Source organism: Scyliorhinus torazame, chromosome 4, assembly GCF_047496885.1.
Source record: "Scyliorhinus torazame isolate Kashiwa2021f chromosome 4, sScyTor2.1, whole genome shotgun sequence".
NCBI lineage: Eukaryota > Metazoa > Chordata > Chondrichthyes > Carcharhiniformes > Scyliorhinidae > Scyliorhinus > Scyliorhinus torazame.
In genome coordinates this window covers 85376708-85389788 of record NC_092710.1, presented here as the reverse complement: position 1 = coordinate 85389788, position 13081 = coordinate 85376708, and positions in this window count along the sequence as shown.

The following is a 13081-nucleotide window of genomic DNA, read 5'->3' as shown; positions in this document are numbered from 1 at the left end:
CTCTGTCTCTCACTCACTGTCTCTCACTCACTGTCTCTGTCTCTCACTCACTGTCTCTCACTCACTGTCTCTGTCTCTCACTCACTGTCTCTCACTCACTGTCTCTGTCTCTCACTCACTCTCTCTGTCTCTCACTCACTGTCTCTGTCTCTCACTCACTGTCTCTGTCTCTCTCTCACTGTCTCTGTCTCTCACTCACTGCCTCTGTCTCTCACTCACTGTCTCTGTCTCTCACTCACTGTCTCGGTCCCTCACTCACTGTCACTGTCTCTCACTCACTGTCTCTCACTCACTGTCTCTCACTCACTGTCTCTCACTCACTGTCTCTCACTCACTGTCTCTCACTCACTGTCTCTGTCTCTCACTCACAGTCTCTCACTCACTGTCTCTCACTCACTGTCTCTCACTCACTGTCTCTGACTCACTGTCTCTGTCTCTCACTCACTGTCACTGTCTCTGTCTCTCACTCACTGTCTCTCACTCACTGTCTCTCACTCACTGTCTCTCACTGACTGTCTCTGTCTCTCACTCACTGTCTCTGTCTCTCACTCACTGTCTCTGTCTCTCTCTCACTGTCTCTGTCTCTCACTCACTGTCTATCACTCACTGTCTCTCACTCACTGTCTCTCACTCACTGTCTCTCACTCTCTGCCTCTGTCTCTCACTCACTGTCTCTCTCTCTCACTCACTGTCTTTGTCTCTCACTCACTGTCTCTCACTCACTGTCTCTGTCTCTCACTCACTGTCTCTGTCTCTCACTCACTGTCTCTGTCTCTCACTCACTGTCTCTGTCCCTCACTCACTGCCTCTGTCTCTCACTCACTGCCTCTGTCTCTCACTCACTGCCTCTGTCTCTCACTCACTGTCTCTGTCCCTCACTCACTGTCTCTGTCCCTCACTCACTGTCTCTGTCTCTCACTCACTGTCTCTGTCTGTCACTCACTGTCTCTGTCTCTCACTCACGGTCTCTCACTCACTGTCTCTCACTCACTGTCTCTCACTCACTGTCTCTCACTCACTGTCTCTCACTCACTGTCTCTCACTCACTGTCTCTGCCTCTTACTCACTGTCTCCGTCTCTCACTCACTGTGTCCGTCTCTCACTCACTGCCTCTGTCTCTCACTCACTGTCTCTCTCTCTCACTCACTGTCTCTGTCCCTCACTCACTGTCTCTGTCTCTCTCTCACTGTCTCTGTCTCACACTCACTGTCTCTGTCTCACACTCACTGTCTCTGTCTCACACTCACTGTCTCTGTCTCTCACTCACTGTCTCCGTCTCTCACTCACTGTCTCTGTCTCTCATTCACAGTCTCTGTCTCTCACTCACTGTCTCTGTCTCTCACTCACTGTCTCTGTCTCTCACTCACTGCCTCTCACTCACTGTCTCTGTCTCTCACTCACTGTCTCTCTCTCTCGCTCACTGTCTCTGTCTCTCACTCACTGTCTCTGTCTCTCACTCACTGTCTCTGTCTCTCACTCACTGTCTCTGTCTCTCACACACTGTCTCTGTCTCTCACACACTGTCTCTGTCTCTCACACACTGTCTCTGTCTCTCACTCACTGTCTCTCCCTCTCACTCACTGTCTCTCACTCACTGCCTCTGTCTCTCACTCACTGTCTCTGTCTCTCACTCACTGTTTCTGTCTCTCACTCACTGCCTCTCACTGAGTGCCTCTGTCTCTCACTCACTGTCTATCACTCACTGTCTCTCACTCACTTTCTCTCACTCACTGTCTCTGTCTCTCACTCACTGTCTCTGTCTCTCACTCACTGCCTCTCACTCACTGTCTATGTCTCTCACTCACTGTCTCTCACTCACTGTCTCACACTCACTGACTCTCTCTCTCACTCACTGTCTCTGTCTCTCACTCACTGTCTCTGTCTCTCACTCACTGTCTCTGTCTCTCACTCACTGTCTCTGTCTCACACTCACTGACTCCATCTCTCGCTCACTGTCTCTCACTCACTCACTGTCTCTCACTCACTGTCTCTGTCTCTCACTCACTGTCTCTGTCTCTCACTCACTGTCTCTGTCTCTCACTCACTGTCTCTGTCTCTCACTCACTGCCTCTGTCTCTCACTCACTGTCTCTCTATCTCACTCACTGTCTCTGTCCCTCACTCACTGTCTCTGTCTCTCTCTCACTGTCTCTGTCTCTCACTCACTGTCTCTCACTCACTGTCTCTCACTCACTGTCTCTCACTCACTGTCTCTCACTCACTGTCTCTCACTCACTGTCTCTCACTCACTGTCTCTCACTCACTGTCTCTCACTCTCTGCCTCTGTCTCTCACTCACTGTCTCTCTCTCTCACTCACTGTCTCTGTCTCTCACTCACTGTCTCTCACTCACTGTCTCTGTCTCTCACTCACTGTCTCTGTCCCTCACTCACTGCCTCTGTCTCTCACTCACTGCCTCTGTCTCTCACTCACTGCCTCTGTCTCTCACTCACTGTCTCTGTCTCTCACTCACTGTCTCTGTCCCTCACTCACTGTCTCTGTCTCTCGCTCACTGTCTCTGTCTCTCACTCACTGCCTCTGTCTCTCGCTCACTGTCTCTGTCTCTCGCTTACTGTCTATGTCTCTCACTCACTGCCTCTGTCTCTCACTCACTGCATCTGTCTCTCACTCACTGCATCTGTCTCTCACTCACTGTCTCTGTCCCTCACTCACTGTCTCTGTCCCTCACTCACTGTCTCTGTCCCTCACTCACTGTCTCTGTCTCTCACTCACTGTCTCTGACTCACTGTCTCTCACTCACTGTCTCTCACTCACTGTCTCTCACTCACTGTCTCTCACTCACTGTCTCTGCCTCTTACTCACTGTCTCCGTCTCTCACTCACTGTGTCCGTCTCTCACTCACTGTCTCTGTCTCTCACTCACTGTCTCCGTCTCTCACTCACTGTCTCTGTCTCTCACTCACTGTCTCTCACCCACAGTCTCTCACTCACTGTCACTCACTCACGGTCTCTCACACACTGTCACTCACACACTGTCACTCACACACTGTCTCTAACTGACTGTGTCTGTCACTCACTCACTGTCTCTGTCTCTCACTCACTGTCTCTGTCCCTCACTCACTGTCTCTGTCTCTCACTCACTGTCTCTGTCTCTCACTCACTGTCTCTGTCTCTCACTCACTGTCTCTCACCCACAGTCTCTCACTCACTGTCACTCACTCACTGTCTCTGTCTCACACTCACTGTCTCTCACTCACTGTCTCTCACTCACAGTCTCTCACTCACTGTCTTTCACTCACTGTCTCTGTCTCTCACTCACTGTCTCTGTCTCTCACTCACTGTCTCTCTCTCTCACTCACTGTCTCTCTCTCTCACTCACTGTCTCTCTCTCTCACTCACTGTCTCTCACTCACTGTCTCTGTCTCTCACTCACTGTCTCTGTCTCTCACTCACTGCCTCTGTCTCTCACTCACTGTCTCTCTCTCTCATTCACTGTCTCTTTCCCTCACTCACTGTCTCTGTCTCTCACTCACTGTCTCTGTCTCTCACTCACTGTCTCTGTCTCTCACTCACTGTCTCTGTCTCACACTCAGTGTCTCTGTCCCTCACTCACTGTCTCTGTCTCTCACTCACTGTCTCTGACTCACTGTCTCTGTCTCTCACTCACTGTCTCTCACTCACTGTCTCTGTCTCTCACTCACTGTCTCTGTCTCTCACTCACTGTCTCTCTCTCACTGTCTCCGTCTCTCACTCACTGTCTCTCACTCACTGCCTCTGTCTCTCACTCACTGTCTCTCACTCACTGTCTCGGTCCCTCACTCGCTGTCTCTGTCTCTCACTCACTGTCTCTGTCTCTCTCTCACTGTCTCTGTCTCTCTCTCACTGTCTCCGTCTCTCACTCACTGTCTCTCACTCACTGTCTCTGTCTCTCACTCACTGTCTCTCACTCACTGTCTCTCACTCACTGTCTCTGTCTCTCACTCACAGTCTCTCACTCACTGTCTCTCACTCACTGTCTCTCACTCACTGTCTCTCACTCACTGTCTCTGACTCACTGTCTCTGTCTCTCACTCACTGTCTCCGTCTCTCACTCACTGTCTCCATCTCTCACTCACTGTCTCTCACTCACTGTCTCCGTCTCTCACTCACTGTCTCTGTCTCTCACTGTCTCTCACAAACTGTCTCTGTCTCTCACTCACTGTCTCTGTCTCTCACTCACTGTGTCTGTCACTCACTCACGGTCTCTGTCTCTCACTCACTGTCTCTGTCTCTCACTCACTGTCTCACTCACTGTCTCTGTCTCTCACTCACTGTCTCTGACTCACTGTCTCTCACTCACTGTCGCCGTCTCTGACTCACTGCCTCTCACTCACTGTCTCTGTCTCTCACTCACTGTCTCTCACTCACTGTCTCTCACTCACTGTCTCTCACTCACTGTCTCTCACTCACTGTCTCTCACTCACTGTCTCTGTCTCTCACTCACTGTCTCTGTCTCTCACTCACTGTCTCTGTCTCTGTCTCTCACTCACTGTCTCTGTCTCTGTCTCTCACTCACTGTCTCTCACTCACTGTCTCTCACTCACTGTCTCTCACTCACTGTCTCTCACTCACTGTCTCTCACTCACTGTCTCTCACTCTCTGCCTCTGTCTCTCACTCACTGTCTCTCTCTCTCACTCACTGTCTTTGTCTCTCACTCACTGTCTCTCACTCACTGTCTCTGTCTCTCACTCACTGTCTCTGTCTCTCACTCACTGTCTCTGTCTCTCACTCACTGTCTCTGCCTCTCACTCACTGTCTCTCACTCACTGCCTCTGTCTCTCACTCACTGCCTCTGTCTCTCACTCACTGTCTCTGTCTCTCACTCACTGTCTCTCTCTCTCACTCACTGTCTCTCTCTCTCACTCACTGTCTCTGTCCCTCACTCACTGTCTCTGTCCGTCACTCACTGTCTCTGTCTCTCGCTCACTGTCTCTGTCTCTCACTCACTGCCTCTGTCTTTCACTCACTGCCTCTGTCTCTCACTCACTTTCTCTGTCCCTCACTCACTGTCTCTGTCCCTCTCTCACTGTCTCTGTCTCTCACTCACTGTCTCTGTCTCTCACTCACTGTCTCTGTCTCTCACTCACGGTCTCTCACTCACTGTCTCTCACTCACTGTCTCTCACTCACTGTCTCTCACTCACTGTCTCTCACTCACTGTCTCTGCCTCTTACTCACTGTCTCCGTCTCTCACTCACTGTGTCCGTCTCTCACTCACTGTCTCTGTCTCTCACTCACTGTCTCTCACTCACTGTCTCCGTCTCTCACTTACTGTCTCTGTCTCTCACTCACTGTCTCTGTCTCTAACTCACTGTCTCTAACTGATTGTGTCTGTCACTCACTCACTGTCTCTGTCCCTCACTCACTGTCTCTGTCTCTCACTCACTGTCTCTGTCTCTCACTCACTGTCTCTCACCCACAGTCTCTCACTCACTGTCACTCACTCACTGTCACTCACTCACTGTCTCTGTCTCACACTCACTGTCTCTCACTCACTGTCTCTCACTCACTGTCTCTCACTCACTGTCTTTCACTCACTGTCTCTGTCTCTCACTCACTGTCTCTCTCTCTCACTCACTGTCTCTCTCTCTCACTCACTGTCTCTCTCTCTCACTCACTGTCTCTCACTCACTGTCTCTGTCTCTCACTCACTGTCTCTGTCTCTCACTCACTGCCTCTGTCTCTCACTCACTGCCTCTGTCTCTCACTCACTGTCTCTCTCTCATTCACTGTCTCTTTCCCTCACTCACTGTCTCTGTCTCTCACTCACTGTCTCTGTCTCTCACTCACTGTCTCTCACTCACTGACTCTGTCTCTCACTCACTGTCTCTGTCTCACACTCAGTGTCTCTGTCCCTCACTCACTGTCTCTGTCTCTCACTCACTGTCTCTGACTCACTGTCTCTGTCTCTCACTCACTGTCTCTCACTCACTGTCTCTGTCTCTCACTCACTGTCTCTCTCTCACTGTCTCCGTCTCTCACTGTCTCCGTCTCTCACTCACTGCCTCTGTCTCTCACTCACTGTCTCTGTCTCTCACTCACTGTCTCGGTCCCTCACTCACTGTCTCTGTCTCTCACTCACTGTCTCTGTCTCTCACTCACTGTCTCTGTCTCTCTCTCACTGTCTCCGTCTCTCACTCACTGTCTCTCACTCACTGTCTCTGTATCTCACTCACTGTCTCTCACTCACTGTCTCTCACTCACTGTCTCTGGCTCTCACTCACAGTCTCTCACTCACTGTCTCTCACTCACTGTCTCTCACTCACTGTCTCTGACTCACTGTCTCTGTCTCTCACTCACTGTCTCCGTCTCTCACTCACTGTCTCTCACTCACTGTCTCCGTCTCTCACTCACTGTCTCTGTCTCTCACTCACTGTCTCTCACTCACTGTCTCTGTCTCTCACTCACTGTCTCTGTCTCTCACTCACTGTGTCTGTCACTCACTCACTGTCTCGGTCTCTCACTCACTGTCTCTGTCTCTCACTCACTGTCTCTGTCTCTCACTCACTGTCTCTGTCTCTCACTCACTGTCGCTGTCTCTGACTCACTGCCTCTCACTCACTGTCTCTGTCTCTCACTCACTGTCACTGTCTCTGTCTCTCACTCACTGTCTCTCACTCACTGTCTCTCACTCACTGTCTCTGTCTCTCACTCACTGTCTCTGTCTCTCACTCACTGTCTCTGTCTCTCACTCACTGTCTCTGCCTCTTACTCACTGTCTCTGTCTGTCACTCACTGTCTCTGTCTCTCACACACTGTCTCTGTCTCTCACACACTGTCTCTGTCTCTCACACACTGTCTCTGTCTCTCACTCACTGTCTCTCACTCGCTGTCTCTGTCTCTCACTCACTGTCTCTCCCTCTCACTCAATGTCTCACACTCACTGTCTCTGTCTCTCACTCACTGTCTCTCACTCACTGTCTCTGTCTCTCACTCACTGTCTCTCACTCACTGTCTCTCACTCACTGTCTCTCACTCACTGTCTCTCACTCACTTTCTCTCACTCACTGTCTCTGTCTCTCACTCACTGTCTCTGTCTCTTACTCACTGCCTCTCACTCACTGTCTCTGTCTCTCACTCACTGTCTCTCACTCACTGTCTCACACTCACTGACTCTCTCTCTCACTCACTGTCTCTGTCTCTCACTCACTGTCTCTGTCTCTCACTCACTGACTCCATCTCTCACTCACTGTCTCTCACTCACTCACTGTCTCTCACTCACTGTCTCTGTCTCTCACTCACTGTCTCTGTCTCTCACTCACTGTCTCTGTCTCTCACTCACTGTCTCTGTCTCTCACTCACTGTCTCTCTCTCTCACTCACTGCCCCTGTCTCTCACTCACTGCCCCTGTCTCTCACTCACTGCCTCTGTCTCTCACTCACTGTCTCTCTCTCTCACTCACTGTCTCTGTCTCTCTCTCACTGTCTCTGTCTCTCACTCACTGTCTCTGTCTCTCGCTCACTGCCTCTCACTCACTGTCTCTCACTCACTGTCTCTCACTCTCTGCCTCTGTCTCTCACTCACTGTCTCTCTCTCTCACTCACTGACTTTGTCTCTCACTCACTGTCTCTGCCTCTCACTCACTGTCTCTGTCTCTCTCTCACTGTCTCTGTCCCTCACTCACTGCCTCTGTCTCTCACTCACTGTCTCTGTCTCTCACTCACTGTCTCTCTCTCTCACTCACTGTCTCTGTCCCTCACTCACTGTCTCCGTCTCTCACTCACTGTGTCCGTCTCTCACTCACTGTCTCTGTCTCACTCACTGTCTCCGTCTCTCACTCACTGTCTCTGTCTCTCACTCACTGTCTCTGTCTCTCACTCACTGTCTCTCACCCACAGTCTCTCACTCACTGTCACTCACTCACTGTCTCTGTCTCACACTCACTGTCTCTCACTCACTGTCTCTCACTCACTGTCTCTCACTCACTGTCTCTCACTCACTGTCTCTCACTCACTGTCTCTCACTCACTGTCTCTCACTCACTGTCTCTGTCTCTCACTCACTGTCTCTCTCTCTCACTCACTGTCTCTCTCTCTCACTCACTGTATCTGTCTCTCACTCACTGTCTCTCACTCACTGTCTCTGTCTCTCACTCACTGTCTCTGTCTCTCACTCACTGCCTCTGTCTCTCACTCACTGTCCCTCACTCACTGACTCTGTCTCTCACTCACTGACTCTGTCCCTCACTCACTGTCTCTGTCTCTCACTCACTGTCTCTCACTCACTGTCTCTGTCTCTCACTCACTGTCTCTGTCTCTCACTCACTGTCTCTCACTCACTGTCTCTGTCTCTCACTCACTGTCTCTGTCTCTCACTCACTGTCTCTGTCTCTCTCTCACTGTCTCTGTCTCTCTCTCACTGTCTCTGTCTCACACTCACTGCCTCTGTCTCTCACTCACTGTCTCTCACTCACTGTCTCTCACTCACTGTCTCTCACTCACTGTCTCTCACTCACTGTCTGTCACTCACTGTCTGTCACTCACTGTCTCTCACTCACTGTCTCTGTCTCTCACTCACTGTCTCTGTCTCTCACTCACTGTCTCTGTCTCTCACTCACTGTCTCTCACTCACTGACTCTGTCTCTCACTCACAGTCTCTGTCTCACACTCAGTGTCTCTGTCCCTCACTCACTGTTTCTGTCTCTCACTCACTGTCTCTGTCTCTCACTCACTGTCTCCGTCTCTCACTCACTGTCTCCGTCTCTCACTCACTGTCTCCGTCTCTCACTCACTGTCTCTGTCTCTCACTCACTGTGTCTGTCACTCACTCACTGTCTCTGTCTCTCACTCACTGTCTCTGTCTCTCACTCACTGTCTCTGTCTCTCACTCACTGTCTCTCACTCACTGTCTCTGTCTCTCACTCACTGTCTCTGTCTCTCACTCACCGTCGCTGTCTCTCACTCACTGTCTCTCACTCACTGTCTCTGTATCTCACTCACTGTCTCTCACTCACTGTCACTGTCTCTGTCTCTCACTCACTCTCTCTCACTCACTGTCTCTCACTCACTGTCTCTGTCTCTCACTCACTGTCTCTGTCTCTCACTCACTGTCTCTGACTCACTGTCTCTGTCTCTCACTCACTGTCTCTCACTCACTGTCTCTGTCTCTCACTCACTGTCTCTGTCTCTCACTCACTGTCTCTCTCTCACTGTCTCCGTCTCTCACTGTCTCCGTCTCTCACTCACTGCCTCTGTCTCTCACTCACTGTCTCTGTCTCTCACTCACTGTCTCGGTCCCTCACTCACTGTCTCTGTCTCTCACTCACTGTCTCTGTCTCTCACTCACTGTCTCTGTCTCTCACTCACTGTCTCTGTCTCTCACTCACTGTCTCTCACTCACTGTCTCTCTCTCACTGTCTCCGTCTCTCACTGTCTCCGTCTCTCACTCACTGCCTCTGTCTCTCACTCACTGTCTCTGTCTCTCACTCACTGTCTCGGTCCCTCACTCACTGTCTCTCACTCACTGTCTCTGTCTCTCACTCCCAGTCTCTCACTCACTGTCTCTCACTCACTGTCTCTCACTCACTGTCTCTCACTCACTGTCTCTCACTCACTCACTGTCTCTCACTCACTGTCTCTGTCTCTCACTCACTGTCTCTGTCTCTCACTCACTGCCTCTGTCTCTCACTCACTGTCTTTCTCTCTCACTCACTGTCTCTGTCTCTCTCTCACTGTCTCTGTCTCTCACTCACTGTCTCTCACTCACTGTCTCTCACTCACTGTCTCTCACTCACTGTCTCTCACTCACTGTCTCTCACTCACTGTCTCTCACTCTCTGCCTCTGTCTCTGCCTCTGTCTCTCACTCACTGTCTCTCTCTCTCACTCACTGACTTTGTCTCTCACTCACTGTCTCTGTCTCTCACTCACTGTCTCTCTCTCTCACTCACTGTCTCTGTCCCTCACTCACTCTCTCTGTCTCTCACTCACTGTCTCTGTCTCTCACTCACTGTCTCTGTCCCTCACTCACTGTCTCTGTCTCTCACTCACTGTCTCTGTCTCTCACTCACTGTCTCTCACTCACTGCCTCTGTCTCTCACTCACTGTCTCTGTCCCTCACTCACTGTCTCTGTCTCTCACTCACTGTCTCTGTCTCTCACTCACTCACTGTCTCTCACTCACTGTCTCTCACTCACTGTCTCTGTCTCTCACTCACTGTCCCTCCCTCACTGTCTCTCACTCACTGTCTCTCACTCACTGTCTCTCACTCACTGTCTCTCACTCACTGTCTCAGTCTCTCACTCACTGTCTTTGCCTCTTACTCACTGTCTCCGTCTCTCACTCACTGTGTCCGTCTCTCACTCACTGTCTCTGTCTCTCACTCACTGTCTCCGTCTCTCACTCACTGTCTCTGTCTCTAACTGACTGTGTCTGTCACTCACTCACTGTCTCTGTCTCTCACTCACTGTCTCTGTCCCTCACTCACTGTCTCTGTCTCTCACTCACTGTCTCTGTCTCTCACTCACTGTCTCTCACCCACAGTCTCTCACTCACTGTCACTCACTCACTGTCTCTGTCTCACACTCACTGTCTCTCACTCACTGTCTCTCACTCACTGTCTCTCACTCACTGTCTGTCACTCACTGTCTGTCACTCACTGTCTGTCACTCACTGTCTCTCACTCACTGTCTCTCACTCACTGTCTCTCACTCACTCACTGTCTCTCTCTCTCACTCACTGTCTCTCTCTCTCACTCACTGTCTCTGTCTCTCACTCACTGTCTCTCACTCACTGTCTCTGTCTCTCACTCACTGTCTCTGTCTCTCACTCACTGCCTCTGTCTCTCACTCACTGTCTCTCTCTCTCACTCACTGTCTCTTTCCCTCACTCACTGTCTCTGTCTCTCACTCACTGTCTCTGTCTCTCACTCACTGTCTCTCACTCACTGACTCTGTCTCTCACTCACTGACTCTGTCCCTCACTCACTGTCTCTGTCTCTCACTCACTGTCTCTCACTCACTGTCTCTGTCTCTCACTCACTGTCTCTCACTCACTGTCTCTGTCTCTCACTCACTGTCTCTGTCTCTCACTCACTGTCTCTCACTCACTGTCTCTGTCTCTCACTCACTGTCTCTGTCTCTCACTCACTGTCTCTGTCTCTCTCTCACTGTCTCTGTCTCTCACTCACTGCCTCTGTCTCTCACTCACTGTCTCTGTCTCTCACTCACTGTCTCGGTCCCTCACTCACTGTCACTGTCTCTCACTCACTGTCTCTCACTCACTGTCTCTCACTCACTGTCTCTCACTCACTGTCTCTCACTCACTGTCTCTGCCTCTCACTCACTGTCTCTGTCTCTCACTCACTGTCTCTGTCTCTCACTCACTGACTCTGTCTCTCACTCACTGTCTCTGTCTCTCACTCACTGTCTCCGTCTCTCACTCACTGTCTCCGTCTCTCACTCACTGTCTCCGTCTCTCACTCACTGTCTCCGTCTCTCACTCACTGTCTCCGTCTCTCACTCACTGTGTCTGTCACTCACTCACTGTCTCTGTCTCTCACTCACTGTCTCTGTCTCTCACTCACTGTCTCTGTCTCTCACTCACTGTCTCTCACTCACTGTCTCTGTCTCTCACTCACTGTCTCTGTCTCTCACTCACTGTCGCTGTCTCTCACTCACTGTCGCTGTCTCTCACTCACTGTCTCTCACTCACTGTCTCTGTCTCTCACTCACTGTCTCTCACTCACTGTCACTGTCTCTGTCTCTCACTCACTCTCTCTCACTCACTGTCTCTCACTCACTGTCTCTGTCTCTCACTCACTGTCTCTGTCTCTCACTCACTGTCTCTGACTCACTGTCTCTGTCTCTCACTCACTGTCTCTCACTCACTGTCTCTGTCTCTCACTCACTGTCTCTGTCTCACACTCACTGTCTCTCTCTCACTGTCTCCGTCTCTCACTGTCTCCGTCTCTCACTCACTGTCTCTGTCTCTCACTCACTGTCTCTGTCTCTCACTCACTGTCTCGGTCCCTCACTCACTGTCTCTGTCTCTCACTCACTGTCTCTGTCTCTCACTCACTGTCTCTGTCTCTCTCTCACTGTCTCCATCTCTCATTCACTGTCTCTCACTCACTGTCTCTGTCTCTCACTCACTGTCTCTCACTCACTGTCTCTCACTCACTGTCTCTGTCTCTCACTCCCAGTCTCTCACTCACTGTCTCTCACTCACTGTCTCTCACTCACTGTCTCTGACTCACTGTCTCTGACTCACTGTCTCTGTCTCTCACTCACTGTCTCCGTCTCTCACTCACTGTCTCCGTCTCTCACTCACTATCTCTCACTCACTGTCTCCGTCTCTCACTCACTGTCTCTGTCTCTCACTCACTGTCTCTCACTCACTGTCTCTGTCTCTCACTCACTGTCTCTGTCTCTCACTCACTGTGTCTGTCACTCCCTCACTGTCTCGGTCTCTCACTCACTGTCTCTGTCTCTCACTCACTGTCTCTGTCTCTCACTCAGTGTCTCTCACTCACTGTCTCTGTCTCTCACTCACTGTCTCTGTCTCTCACTCACTGTCACTGTCTCTGTCTCTCACTCACTGTCTCTCACTCACTGACTCTCACTCACTGTCTCTCACTCACTGTCTCTGTCTCTCACTCACTGTCTCTCACTCGTTGTCTCTGTCTCTCACTCACTGTCTCTGTCCCTCACTCACTCTCTCTGTCTCTCACTCACTGTCTCTGTCTCTCACTCACTGTCTCTGTCCCTCACTCACTGTCTCTGTCTCTCACTCACTGTCTCTCACTCACTGTCTCTCACTCACTGCCTCTGTCTCTCACTCACTGTCTCTGTCCCTCACTCACTGTCTCTGTCTCTCACTCACTGTCTCTGTCTCTCACTCACTCACTGTCTCTCACTCACTGTCTCTCACTCACTGTCTCTCACTCACTGTCTCTCACTCACTGTCTCTCACTCACTCACTGTCTCTCACTCACTGTCTCTCACTCACTGTCTCTCACTCACTGTCTCTCACTCACTGTCTCAGTCTCTCACTCACTGTCTCTGCCTCTTACTCACTGTCTCCGTCTCTCACTCACTGTGTCCGTCTCTCACTCACTGTCTCTGTCTCTCACTCACTGTCTCCGTCTC